Genomic DNA, 14,833 nt, shown 5'->3' with positions numbered 1-14,833 from the left:
ACCGTTCAGGGTCAGTGGTCTGCCCAGCAGAGTGCGCGCCGGGTCAACGTGCTAGAGCTTCGGGCCGTGCAGCTTGCACTCACGCACTTTCTACCCCAACTGGGGGGCAAGAATGTGCGTGTTCCTTGGGGACAGCATGTACATTGTTGCTTAGACAACAGTCCCTTCTAGATAGTGGACGTTCTCACTCCACTCTGAATTTAGGTGGCTGCGATTCTGCCCAACATGTTTGGGTCGACGGCGCCACGGCGGGGTGCCACAGGTCGGTGTCCCTCTTTATGAGAGGGGCTTTACGGCAGCATCCCCCTTGCACCCCGAGGGCTCCGGCTTGGGACCTGCCCTTGCTGCCGGATGCCCTATCACCTCCTCCCTTCGAGCCCCTGGCCCAGGTGGGGCTTAGGTGGCTGCCCACAAAGGCAGCATTTCTGCTTGCCATAGTCTCAGGGAAGTGAGTCGGGGAGTTGCATGTCCTCTCCATAAACAATACATGCCCGAGGTGAGACTCTCAGGCGTTGCCCTTTGGGCAAATGTGGCATTCCCGCCCGGGGTCCTTCCACAAACTCACTTCAATCAGCCTGCCCAGCTGGCACGCTTTGACATTCAGGAGTACGGCACATCGAAGTTGCTGTGCCCGGGGGGTGCCCAAAGGGCGTATATCAAGGCTACTGCCTGTATACGGCAGGAGGAGCAACTCTTGAGTTTGCCCTGGCGGCACTAAAGGAGGTTAGGCCCTCTAACCAGTGGCTTCCCCACTGGGTTGTCGATACCATCTCACAGGCTTACGGGGCCAGTGGCCGCCCCCTGCCACCAGGCTGAGATGCCACTCTACAAGGAGCATCTCAACATATTGGGCTGCCCTGAGAGGGGTGCCCCTGGAGGCCATCTGCGCCGCGGCGTCGTGGGCGTCTTCTGGCACATTCTCCAGTTGTCATCAGGTCAATGTCGCCACTCCCCATTCTTTGGGCGTGGTCCTTTTGCCGAGCTCCGCTGCTTCCAGTGGTGAGCAAGGGCTTGGATTCTTCATGACATTGTTGGTATAGGTCATCCAGTGCTAAAGCACCGCCTCTGGCGGTCAGTAGGGACGAAATAGAACGATAGTTACGGCTGTAACTACGGTTCTATGAGTCCCGGATGACCGCCAGAGTTCCCTGTCACTCAGAATTCTTGTGTGCTCGCGAGAAGATTCGGGGAACAGATCCTCTGACAATACCGGCTGATATAGCCGGTGTCACGTGGGTCACAGGTGACTTTGTTGTTATTGGTACTCGAGCTGCGCCTCTAGTAGATGTAGATTGTACAGATCATCGTGAGGAGTGTCTATGGTTTGCTGTTAATCGTATCTCAGTTCCGTAGTCAGGGCACAGACTTAGAGGGCTCTTTGGTCTTGACTTGGTCTCGGTTTAGGGGGTTTGGACAACAACATACTGCTAAAGTGTTTCTCTGATAGTGTAGCGACAGCAGGAAACAAAGTCGCTGAGGCCGGGCCTGTTTGAAGTTGTATGACACGCTAAAAAAAGGTACTTGCTGAGATCAAAAGCTCTGTTTGATAGTATTGTAATTTAATCACAAAAAACTCGGTGATCATACATTGTTATAATAATCAAAGCAATCGTAAATCTTGCGGTCAACAAAAAAGTACAACAGCCCTGTGTCACCCTCTCTTCCACACACCCACACCTCACGCAGGTGAACAGGATTATAATGAGTGCCACCCATACCCATGTGACCCAAGCCAACCAATCAACAGTGATCATGGCTCCTACACACCAGCCTCTAATTATTAGGATAGTATACATAATAATTACTAACATTATTCAAATGGGAGACATGTGACGATTATAGCTTAGTAATCAAGTCCATGCAGTTACAGTTCATGTATGTGTAGTTTTCCTTCTTTTCTGTGTACGAGTCACAAGTTAGTTAGGCCAAAAGGTACCTTGGCTCAGACAGAGATAATCCTTGTGTTCTGTCAGTCGAAAAGAGTCAATACTGTGGAAAAGATGTCACTGATGTCGGCTGTTCTTCCGTCTCTTCCTGCATATTTTCCACGATATTCTCGCTTTGATCGCCCCACTCCTTTAAAGAGGAGCTCAGCATGTCCTCGTCGTCTTTGACTCCGAGTCCTTCGGCCTTGTAGAGCACGTTGGTCCACTTCATCCTGTTCTCCATTTCTTTGTTTGCAGCGGGAACGCCTTTCTGAGCAGCCGTTGAAGGAGAGGGCTTTTGTTGGGATTTGAGATGAGGCTTCTTCTCATCTTTAAAACTTTTCTTTTTACACTTCTTCGACTCTTGCTGAAAAAACACTCTTCGCAAACCTCTTAAACTTGAGATCCTCTCTTGACATTCCAGCTTGTTCCTCCAATCTGCATTCAGGGAAGTCTGCGCCGCACTGCTGTTGCCAAGGTCCATCCAAATTCACAACTGAGATTCTGTTCAGATACTTTGTTCAAATCCATTGCATTTCCATTCACTGTCCAGCCCAGGATTGTCCTGCTTGCATAGGGTCCATCATCCACACTGCGTATGACTTCCAATGGTTCCAAGGCCTTAGCAACATTGGTTCCTATCAACAGCCCAATCCCTGCATTTATTTCAGGCAAATTAACATTTTTCTGATGAGGCCATCTCTGTAGGTCTGCTTGTCTAGGAATGTTCCCACTGCTGGCAGGCATGCACTCTTGGGTGTAAGCCAGCCACTTCTAGTCCGAACACAATATGGCTATTTACGACCCTCTCTTGGCCCATGGTTTCGTAAACTAATCGGCGCCTTCTTTCCAGTTAGGCCGAGCTCGTGCATCAGATCCTCTGTACAAAACACTGCTGTACTTCCTGGGTCCAAGAAAGCATAGGTGGTGACAATCTTGCTGCCCTTCGTTGACTTGACTTGCACTGGAACTATGGGAAGTTTACAATTGTCATCACCAGCCCCTGTAAGGCCACTTGAATCCAGTGCACTGTCCACCGATAGCTCCGATGTATTCTTGGCTTGAGTAGCATTGTGTCTTGCTTCATTGGAAGGGATGTGAAGTATGGTTGGATGTTTGAAGCCACATTTTGAACAGGAAATTAGTTTATTGCAATTTCTTCCAATGTGCCCCACGCACAAACAGACACCTTTCTCCATCAGGAAGCCTATCTTCTCTTTGTGTGTTCCCTTTTCAAGCTGATGGCACGAGTCCAAGGAGTGACCTCCTCCGCAGCACAGACATGTCCTCCATCTTGTCAGAATGTGTTCCTTCCATTCAGTATCTGTCTGGGTTTCATTTTCTACAAGGGCTACAGTGGTGGCAAAGCTAGTTCCTACGAAATGTGAGCGAGGCTGTGATCTGTTTAAAGTAGTATTTTGTGTTATGAAGGGAGCATCTTGAATGTTTCCAAATACTGGGTCGGTTAAGATTTTAACTTGTCTCTCAATGAAGTGTGTGATGTCAAAGCATGTTGCTCTGCGGCTGTTCCTCTCCCGCAGCTCACAGGCCAACGTTCTCCACTTGTCTCTGAAATGGTAAGGTAACTTTCTTATTACGATCATCATATTCACAGCCATGTCAAGCTCATGCAAATACTGCACCTCTTTCATTGCGTTTGCACACGCTCGAAGGAAGAAGCTGTAGTCCTGCAGAGCCTTAACATCGTCTGTTCTTATAGGAGGCCATGAAAGAGCCTTTTGCAAATAAGCAGATGCCACTTTCTGCTCATTTCCAACTGCTTTAGCCTCGACGTATCCCCTCTCTGGATCCATGTGCTGGCAGCTTCCAACAAGTCCTTTGGGATGACCCTGAGTGTACTTCTCCAGAAAATAGAGTCGGTCACTGGAGCTGTTTGTGTTTTTCTCAACACCATTCTCAAAAGCGTGATATTTTAATGGGTCGCCATCAAAAACTAGAATCTCTCTCTTTGGCAAGGATGAAAGGCTGTTGTATTAACAGTGTGGTTATTTCATTTTCTCATAATGCCCAGCATGTTGTGTTGATCTTCACTTGCGTTCAAGCTATCTCCATAATTCATTTGTGTTTTCAAAGTGGAGTTTTTAAGGCTCTGAGGAAAGGAACCAAGGTGAAATGTTCTCATTAGGCCGTGTTGTTGGATCCAAGTAGTCATTGATAGCCTCCCTTTGGTTTAGCAACATTTGTGGAGTATTTATATTGTCCTTAGCAGTGTAGAGGACTTGTGGTTTAATGTTTCTTTGTTCAATATAAGAGTTCATTCCATCCGAATGCCTTGTCTTTGAACTTTTCCCCCTTTGGATGCTCCCTGTTTGCAACACATCTAATTTAGCCACATGTGCTGCAATATCCTCCTCCATCTGAAGTTTGCTCCTAATTTGCTCCTCCTCTTCCTCCAGTTCATGTTTGTCCTTTAATAGTTTATTTCTTGCCATTAAAGCTGCCAAGTCAGCCTCTGTTTTAAAGCATGCAGACGAAGCAGTAGAAGTTGCAGACTTTTCCCCCAAAGCAGAATTCTGTGATCGGTTTGCTCTTCTTCCGATTTCCACTTCAACATTTATTTGACTCATTTTCTCCGTTTGATTATTCAAGCTTCCTCAGTGCATCCGTTTGATTGTAACACACTCAAAGATCGGAAGAAAATTCCTTCAAAACATCACATTTCCACATTTCCACATCAACAGAGCAGCGCGACTTCCATGCGACAGAGCGGAGTTACACAGTGGAGACACACAGCGGTGAATATGTGCACATTCAGCGGTAGGGCTTACCTGGCTGTGATCCGCGTTGACTGCGGCTTCCAAAACTGCACTCTCTATTAACAGCCAGTGCTTACCTCCGTGAATTATTTCCATATCTCCATTCTCATCCAGCGCTGTTTGAAGATGATCGCCTTTCGTCTTGCTTGTTTTTTTGTTGACAAAATATAGCGACAGCAGGAAACAAAGTCGCTGAGAGGCTGAGGTCGGGCCTGTTTGAAGTTGTATGACACGCTAATTTTTTTTACTTAGATCAAAAGCTCTGTTTGATAGTATTGTAATTTAATCATAAAAAACTCGGTGATCATACATTGTTATAATAATCAAAGCAATCGTAAATCTTGCCGTCAACAAAAAAGTACAACAGCCCTGTGTCACCCTCTCTTCCACACACCCACACCTCACGCAGGTGAACAGGATTATGGCTGAAGTCGAATAGTCCATTTAGCTTAGGAACCTTCCTAAAGGAGTGAAATGACCCGGAAGTCCCTCAGTGGCAGCCATGATAAGTGCCGTTCGAATTCTCTAGAATGATGAGAACGATAGGAAAGGAGGTTTCAAACTTCCTTTATAACCTCCTTTAGCTTAGGAACCACTGGACTTCCCTAACCGACAGGAGAAGCGAAAATGCTGCCCCACAATGCCTTGCAGCCGCAGCATTTGCCGTCACTCAACAGTCGGCCGTTCACGGAAACAACCGATTATGACCGAGAAATGATATCATGAAAGTTACGGTGCTTATTAAGCTTTTTAAAACATAGGTGGTAAGTTGCCAAAGTGCTTTGTTTTGAACGTTCATCAGTATTATAATCAAAAAGAGAAATATGAACGTTAGTTTTTACTGAAATTATCAAATAAAGTCAACATCTCAGTCTTTACTGAGCTGTGTGGGGTTTGTTCAACTTTTGAAAGATGTTTGAATGGTGATATACACAGTGATAGATGTTAAGGACTAACGTTTATAATAAATACATCTGTATTGATTTTAAGACCTTTAGTTCATACAATCATACGTATTGGGATCATTGGTATTAATGTGGACCGGAGGGAGAGGGTGACGAGCATAAGTTTCACTTTCCTTTTTTATTTCAATTCTAACTTTGGTCCTGAAGAATATGTTTCTCTGTTGTCGCCGTTCATAAAGCAAAGCAGCAGCATCAGAGCACGGTGCAGAGTCTCTAGATGAGTTTACAGTAGTCCCTCGTTCTTCTTAAACATCCATGTTGTAGTCCGCTGTATAGAAAACTGTAGTTTCCATAGTTTCCCCACAGCAGCAGACGCACACAATGACGTCCGCTGGCGCATCATAAACACGTCGGATATTGAAAGTGCAGTCGGATTCTCTAAAGCACCGCAGTCTCTTCTCCTAAGTCCTTTTGAATTCTCCTATCCACTATCCCTTAACCCCGTGACGTTTCACTCAGAGGTCAAGGAATAGACGATAGGGTTAGAACTTAGGAGCTGATTTTTAAACTATCCGACTGCAGCCCCTGAGTGCCACCCATACCCATGTGACCCAAGCCAACCAATCAATAGTGATCATGGCTCCTTGTGACGAAGGTAACTTCGTCACTATGGACTGACGGCTTCAGGCCGGGTAATATTGCACTTTATTAGCGTGATTGCACAGTACAGTTGACATTACATATTTGCACATAATTTGTACTAATTATTGAGGTAGTATTTTTTTAACTGATTAAACGTATTTATTGGAATGTCGTCTGGCAGGTGCTGGTCGGGTCCTCGGCTCCGCCTGAAAAGATAGGGGAGTTTACGAGAGCTCCGAGAGTAGTTATGCTGGTGTAAGGATGACAGCGGTTGAGAGTAATCAGGGTGCAAATAATATGTTGATGTCTGTGGCTGATGATTGTGTGCACCTGGTGTCCTGTGTTGTCTCCTCCCCCTTCACCTGTGTCTTGTTAGTATGTGTGTATTTAGGTGCGGTTTCCTTGTAACTGGGTGGGTGTGAGATCCTTGTGGCTGCAGGATGTGTGCAAGGAGAACAGCAGGATTGAGGCTGTGAACTTTGTGCACATGATTTTAATAAATGCCCACGTCGGGTTATCTTTTTGGACGTTCTGCCTCTGCCTCCTTGCTTGGTCTGGGCCGCTCAACGGTCAGTCTCACAATTGGTGTCAGAAGTGGGATTTGACCAAGTAAGGAGGTGGAAATTACGAGAGGAAAGAAGAGGGACCAAATAGAGGAACCGCGGCTGGGGGTGGCTATTTCTGGAACGGACCAGGGGGCCACGGCTGTTGAGGCAGCAGGAGACGAGAGACAAGCAGCAGGAGACGAGAGACAAGCAGGAGGAGCAGCGTTTGCAGGCTGAGGAGGCGGACCCAGACCCACTAGGAGTCGACAGAACCTGGGTCGTGCTAGAGGCAGACCAACGCATTACAACAGGACAAAACAGCTTCCGGATAAGTGGCATCACGACATGGTTGACAACGGCTTCACTGGAGGTGGCGGAGGAGGCTGCGTTGAAACCGGGTGGCTGACTGGTTGTCCCGAAGCCGAGACTGTAAAGACACTGTGCTTCCTGGGGAGAGGGGGAAGGAAATGTGACGAAGGTAACTTCGTCACTATGGACTGACGGCTTCAGGCCGGGTAATATTGCACTTTATTAGCGTGATTGCACAGTACAGTTGACATTACATATTTGCACATAATTTGTACTAATTATTGAGGTAGTATTTCTTTAACTGATTAAACGTATTTATTGGAATGTCGTCTGGCAGGTGCTGGTCGGGTCCTCGGCTCCGCCTGAAAAGATAGGGGAGTTTACGAGAGCTCCGAGAGTAGTTATGCTGGTGTAAGGATGACAGCGGTTGAGAGTAATCAGGGTGCAAATAATATGTTGATGTCTGTGGCTGATGATTGTGTGCACCTGGTGTCCTGTGTTGTCTCCTCCCCCCTCACCTGTGTCTTGTTAGTATGTGTGTATTTATTACATTACATTGCATTTAGCTGACGCTTTTATCCAAAGCGACTTACAATAAGTGCGTTCGACCAACAAAATACAAACTTGAAGAAAACAGAATCATATAAGTACATCCCCGGGCGCCGTACATAATGGCAGCCCACTGCTCCTAACACTAGGATGGGTCAAATGAAGAGAAACCATCTCGTTACATGGTACCTGTACTGTGTAATGACAATAAGTTGAATCTATCTATCTATCTATCTATCTATCTATCTATCTATCTATCTATCTATCTATCAGGTTTCATAGAGCAAAAACATTTCAAGTGCTACTCAACTGGCTTTTTTTTAACCTCCCTCTCCTCTGTCATCATCCTGTTGGACCTGTCTGCTGCATTCGACACAGTGAACCATCAGATCCTCCTTCGCACTCTCCAAGAACTTGGAGTTTCAGGCTCTGCACTTTCCCTCCTCACCTCATACCTCAAAGACCGCACCTACAGGGTTACTTGGAGAGGGTCCGAGTCCGACCCTTGTCAATTAACTACAGGGGTCCCACAGGGCTCTGTTATTGGTCCCCTCCTCTTCTCCCTGTACACAAACTCGCTCGGATCAGTCATTAGCCCGCATGGTTTTTCATACCACTGCTACGCTGACGACACCCAATTAATTATGTCCTTCCCCCGCTCAGAGACCCAGGTCGTCGCACGCATCTCTGCTCGTCTAGCTGACATCTCTCAGTGGATGTCTGCTCATCACCTCAAGCTCAACCTTGACAAGACTGAACTGCTTTTCCTTCCGGGAAAAGATTGTCCCACTCTTGACCTGACTATCAACATCGGCACCTCTGTTGTTTCCCCGACTCAGACTGCAAGGACTCTGGGAGTGATCCTAGATAACAACCTGTCCTTCACTGCAAACATCGCTGCTACAACCCGTTGCTGCAGATACACGCTTTACAACATCAGGAGGATACGTCCCCAGCTGACCCAGAAAGCGACGCAGGTTCTGGTCCAGGCTCTCGTCATCTCACGCCTAAACTACCGCAACTCCCTCCTGGCTGGTCTACCTGCATGTGCCATCCGACCTCTGCAGCTCATCCAGAATGCAGCGGCTCGTCTGGTCTTCAACCTTCCTAAATGTTCCCACCCCACGCCGCTCCTCCGCTCCCTCCACTGGCTTCCGGTAACTGCTAGAATCCACTTCAAGACACTGGTACTTGCATACCATGCTGCGAATGGATCTGGCCCTTCCTACATCCAGGACATGGTTAAACCGTACACCCCAGCACGTGCACTACGCTCTGCATCAGCCAAACGACTCGCTGCACCCTCACTGCGAAGGGGACCCAAGTTCCCATCAGCAAAAACACGTGGGTTTGCTATCCTGGCTCCAAGATGGTGGAATGAGCTCCCATTGACATCAGGACAGCAGAAAGCTTACACACCTTCCGGCGCAGACTGAAAACTCATCTCTTTCGACTCCACTTCGAGCGATAGAACTATTAACAAAGAACTGCTAACAGAGCACTTATATACTAATAAAGGACTGGCTTATCTATAGCCAGTTGAGTAGCACTTGAAATGTTTGGCCCTATGAAACCTGATGTACTTACAGATGTAGCGCTTCGTTTCAGACGCCTACCCGGGCGGGTCCGTGATCGGCACGGGGTGGGCCCCTGCTGAAAAGGAAAACCCCCCCGCAGGACTTGAAATGCCCCCTTGATAAATACATTTAATTATAATGAAACCAGCAGCAATGGATCATGGATCCACCAGGGGGAGCCGTGAAAAGCTGCCACACTGGAACTCATGTGAAATAAACAGCTGATCTACAGGGATCTGATATAGCGGATATTTGTTAAGATCCATATATGTCACGGATAGGATCACATTCTGTGCTTAAGTAAGAGACATGTAATCATTTACTAAACATCACCATGTTTTTATTTAACAAAATAATGTTTAATTCACGTTGGCGTAATTTACGCCGCGTAAGTACAAAACCATCGCTATGTTTTTAGATCAGGAAATGCATCCAGGGTCAAACAAACGATGTTCGATCGTGATCCTCGCGATCATTTAATGTATCATATTTCGCGAGTTGAAATGAATGCACTACATTTAATCCACGTGAGTTTACAACAACGACAATAATCGCTTTGTTTTTATATCACATCCGACGCAGCGGCTCTCTACCGATCATCCTAATCCCACGGGCAAACAATAATATGTACAGTGTTCATAGTTTACTGTATTATTAGTGTCTAATATTACTGCTATAATAATCACACATTGAGTTGTTGAAATCAGACCGTCGTTTTTTTTAAACGCTCTGAATGAAACGGCAGCTCTCAGGTGATCAGCTGTGTGTTTACACAATAACATATGCATAGTAATTGAATACCTTCCAACACACATTGTAAGAACAGTTCTGTTTCATATGAGTGTTGAGAGCCGTATCCACAAATCTACTAATTTTGCCCTCAGTGCACCAGATTGATGCATTTAACTTCAATTTAAATAAAAACATCTTCTGTTGTAACAACAATAACATTATAAATAGTAACATAGCATGGTATTGCACATTTACTGTAGCTTTGAGTGTTACTGGCCTGAGATTTTTTTATTACATGAATGAAGGTGACTGAGGCTTTTTAATATAGACTTTTCAGTGTCCCACATTTTGCACAGAACTGTCCCACATTAGGAAAACAGATTGTCTGGGACAACTTGGCACTAAGAGTACTAATATGTCTACCATTTCTTGTATGAGTTTAATATCTGCATGTTCTCTTTTGGTTTGATTAGGACACATCCTGGGGATTTCAGAATGTTACTGGATTTTGATTTATTGTATCGGCTTCATGTCGCAATATATTCCCGAAGTCTGAAATGCAAAAATGTTCCACATTAGGGCAATTCACCCTGCATTTAATCATTTTGTTTATTTTTAACGAAATAAATGTGGTTTAATCCAACATGAAATTAATGTAGGCTATTTACTTAGTACATATCTGACATTAACGATTAACACACTGTTCATACTGCTCACAGGCTGATATCTAGTGTATTCATACCCCTCACTGTTTATTCATCATTCAATTCATTATATATTTTATTCTGTAGATTGTGACCATTACTTTTCACTTTACTGCTTGTTGCACCTGGTTAGAAGCTAAACTGCATTTCGTTGTCTCGGTACCTGTAATCTGTGCAATAACAATAAAGTTGAATCTAATCTTGAGCAGGAACTAATGTAGGCTATTTACTTAGTAGGCCTACATATCTGACATGAACGATTAAACACGTTTGTGCATTCTTTATGAATGCAAACCGAGTCATTTTGTTTATTTTTAACGAAATAAATGTGATTTAATCCACATAATTTACTGTGTTAATTGTTTACTTAGTATTGTTTAACTTGAATGTTCTTCACTTTTTAAATGCCTCTGTGATGTGCTGCTACCCATTTCCCCTCGGGGACTAATAAACGAATACTATGACATTAACGATTAAACACATTTGTGCATTCTTTATGAATGCAAACCGAGTCAAGCCGACTCTAATAAACGAATACTATATATTGAACGTCTATTGAATGGCCTTTGTATGTATACAGTACAGTATAGCCCAACCATTTACACCTTCCTTTTTTCCCGTCAAGAGTTTGAATTGGAGAAAGGTAATCGGTGGTGCTTTTATAGCCTATTGCATAATAACTGTGTGATTTATATTGCTTTTCAAATGCATATGGCCACCCATTTACACGGCTCTTCCCGTCAAGAATATGAATAGAACTTAGTTAGATCACTTTACATTTCTGCGAATGAATTTTTAATCACACACGTCTCCCCATCCCGAAAATAAAAAGAGGAAACAATTTTCAAGTTCAGTTTTCACCATTTTATTTAAAATAACTGACATACAGTAACAGACACATGCTGTAGGCCTATCTGCTGCGGAAACCAGGACGAGCGATTTCAGGATCTGTTTTTCTGGGGCTCCTCAGTCTCTCGTTTACCCGGCTCCTGATCTTATGCCACTGGTCAATGTTCAGATTTGGGAACCGATTGGAAACATAAGACTCAATCTGTTGCTTCACATTGAGGGGAAGAGGCATTTTCCCATTGGTCCCAGTCCAGTTGGTTATTTTCACCATTCTCCCATAGCCTATGTTACAAATGGCGTTATGGCCATGAACATATTAGCAGCATAGATCTCAGGGCGATGCTGTCCCTTAAAAAAGCTGTCCTGGTAAAAACTTTCCTCTCGTTCTGAGGAAACAGCCCTGGTGGGTTCATCAGGAGTGACCGCCGATACTGAGACAACGAAATGCAGTTTAGCTTCTAACCAGGAGCAACAAGCAGTAAAGTGAAAAGTAATGTTCACAATCTACAGAATAAAATATATAATTAATTGAATGATGAATAAACAGTGAGGGGTATGAATACACTAGATATCAGCCTGTGAGCAGTATGAACAGTGTGTATGAATATGCTAAGATATATAAAGTATGAAAACGGTAGGACCATACCGTTCTCCAGCCCCAACCCCCCCATGTTTCATATGTATGTTGGGGACCCTTTGTTTAAAACTAATTGGCCATCGGAATGTGTGGAGTCACATTCCACAGCTCTCCCCCCTCCTGTGATCCCCCGCACACAGAGAAAGAAATATCAAACATTTAATAAAAGTGAAAAACAATGAACAAGACTTAACGTATTCATCATAATTAATTATATTTATTTCGTTTGGATGTAGGTGATCTTCTACTATATGAACATTTTGGACCCAAAATCACAACATATATGTAAAAACAGATTTTGAAAATGATTTTATTTTTCACAACACAAACATACACAACGAAACCATTTAAAAGCTGGAAATATATACATGGGATGTGACTATGATAATGTGAAAGTTTGATTGAGGTAGCATGGGATTTCATTCTGATAAGGCAAAAGTGTTATTATAAATATAATACAAATATATATATACACATTATGTACAAAAATCTGTTTTTTCTGTCTTTATCTGTGCCACGCTTCAAAGCGGTTTCTGTCAACTACGACACAGAGGGCAACATCACAGATTCCTCCTCCTCCATGTCAAAAAACAAGCTTAAAGCTTGACTCACGTTCAGAGTTCTCTTCATCATAGTTGAGTCTTCAAAACTCTAAATATATCTAACTATATCTACATTTTCAATGTTTGTTTGTCACTTTACTTCAATCGCAGTCTCCCGCAGCCTCTCTTCGTCTCCCGCAGCCTGTCTTCGTATATCTTCGTCTCTCTCTATTTCCCGCCGTCTCTCTTCGGTTCCCGCCGTCCCTCTTCGTCTCGTTTCGTATCACTCCGTTTACCTGATTACCTCACCCCTTCCTGGTAAATACATCCTGTTGAGCAGAATCTACAGTTTCCAGTATTTTCCGTTTCGTAAAATGATAAATACGGCGAAAATATTAAAATATGTGCTTCCATTATTCATACTTCTGAAATATATCTGTATTAACTTTATATCATCGTATGTCCGTGTTTATTGGGTATTTGTGCATGAAACAAAGACTGGCATATAGTTTCGAGCCAGTACTTTCGACAGAAATACACATATACATCCTGTTGAGCAGGATCTACAGTTTCCAGTATTTTCCGTTTCGTAATATGATCAAATATGGCGAAGATATTCAAATATGTGCTTCCATATTTCATACTTTTGAAATGTATTAACTTTATATCACCGTATCTCCGTGTTTACTGGGTCTTTTTGCATGAATCAAAGACTGGGATATACAGTAGTTTCAAGCCAGTACTTTCGACAGAAACACACGGCAATGTTGTCCGGACTGTTGTTTTTATGCGGCACCGGCTTGAACAGGTCATGTGATCTGATCACGCCGGCGTGACGGTCGACTCCAAAGGGTTAATATTAAATACATATAAGTATTTTTACAACTTGTATTTAGAAATACTCTGTTGTAATTATTGATGCATACATGTGTTCATCCATTTAATGTGGCATCTGCTATAATGGGGTTAATGTATGATATTACTTAATAATACAATACATTATAATATATGATATGATAATTACATTTTAATTATTAATAGTTTTATTCATTTCTTATTTCATAGTTTCTCATTATTATTATTATTTTTTATCGCTCATCTTATTTTTGATTTTATTAATCTGTGTGAATCTGTGCTGTCCTGTTTTTCACTCTCACCCTGTTGCTGTTTGAACTACTGAATTTCCCCACGGGATTAATAAAGGTCCATCTTATCTTATCTTAATGTATAAGTTGATTTACTTCAATCTACTGTACAATATTACAGGAAATATACTGCATAAAGCAAACTATATACTTTATTTGATCTAAAATATTGATGTTTCTACAACACCCATTGTGTATTTTGTGAATGAAGCGCCATCTCATGGTTAAATCCTGTAATTGAACAAATGGGGAAATTGGGCAACGCCCACTAGCAATTTGGCAACACCCCCAGCCCCTGGCATCCGCTGGGCTTTTGACTGGGACACACCCTTTTGAGTCTGATCTGGAGTGCTACATCTGTATATGATTCTGTTTTCTTCAAGGTTGTGTCTTCCTGGTCGAATGTACTTATTGTAAGTCGCTTTGGATAAAAGCGTCAGCTAAATGCAATGTAATATAATATTCATGTATAAAAGACATACAAAAGTGCATTTTGCATGATAGGTCACCTTTAAGTTATAGTACAATTTTTGCACTAACACCATATCATATTTATATAAAAATAAAGGCAATGAACAGTTACATCTCTACTTTACATCTACAATTACACAGATACAATAGTTTAACTCACCTTCAATTATCGTGGTAGTCTCTCGAAACGCAGGTTTCAATCAGTCTTTCTTGGATGCAACAGCCTCTGATGATCCGAGATGAAAGTGAGTGCACCGCTCTAATGGGTCCGACTAGTTAGTTCCGCCTATTCCATCATTCAAAAAATCTTGTAATAAATCATACATTTTTCATTTTTTCACTTTTCATTTTTAGGGGGGTCAGAGGTCAGTGTTAGGGGGGCACTGCCCCCCCCCCCCCCCCTAGAACCGCCCCTGGTTATAGCTCCTCCAGAGAGCCTCCTCGACGCTCGATCCTTGGTCCTCGAAGTGCATTGAGAGAAATGAGATGTCCTTCAACATGGCGCGCTGAAATTCATTTCCGGG

The 14,833-nt window shown here is 43.5% G+C and overlaps 1 protein-coding gene across 1 annotated transcript in view; it reads left to right on the top strand.

The window, feature by feature from the left end:
* Positions 1–14,833, top strand: part of LOC117466018 (polycystin-1-like protein 1) — a gene marked incomplete at its 3' end in the record, with an annotated part of 61,596 nt that overhangs the window by 30,514 nt on the left and 16,249 nt on the right. The window lies entirely within an intron of this gene.

Source organism: Pseudochaenichthys georgianus, chromosome 20 (genome assembly GCF_902827115.2).
Source record: "Pseudochaenichthys georgianus chromosome 20, fPseGeo1.2, whole genome shotgun sequence".
Lineage (NCBI taxonomy): Eukaryota > Metazoa > Chordata > Actinopteri > Perciformes > Channichthyidae > Pseudochaenichthys > Pseudochaenichthys georgianus.
The sequence above is the reverse complement of the archived record's forward strand: the minus strand, read 5'-3'. Positions and strand labels throughout refer to the sequence as shown.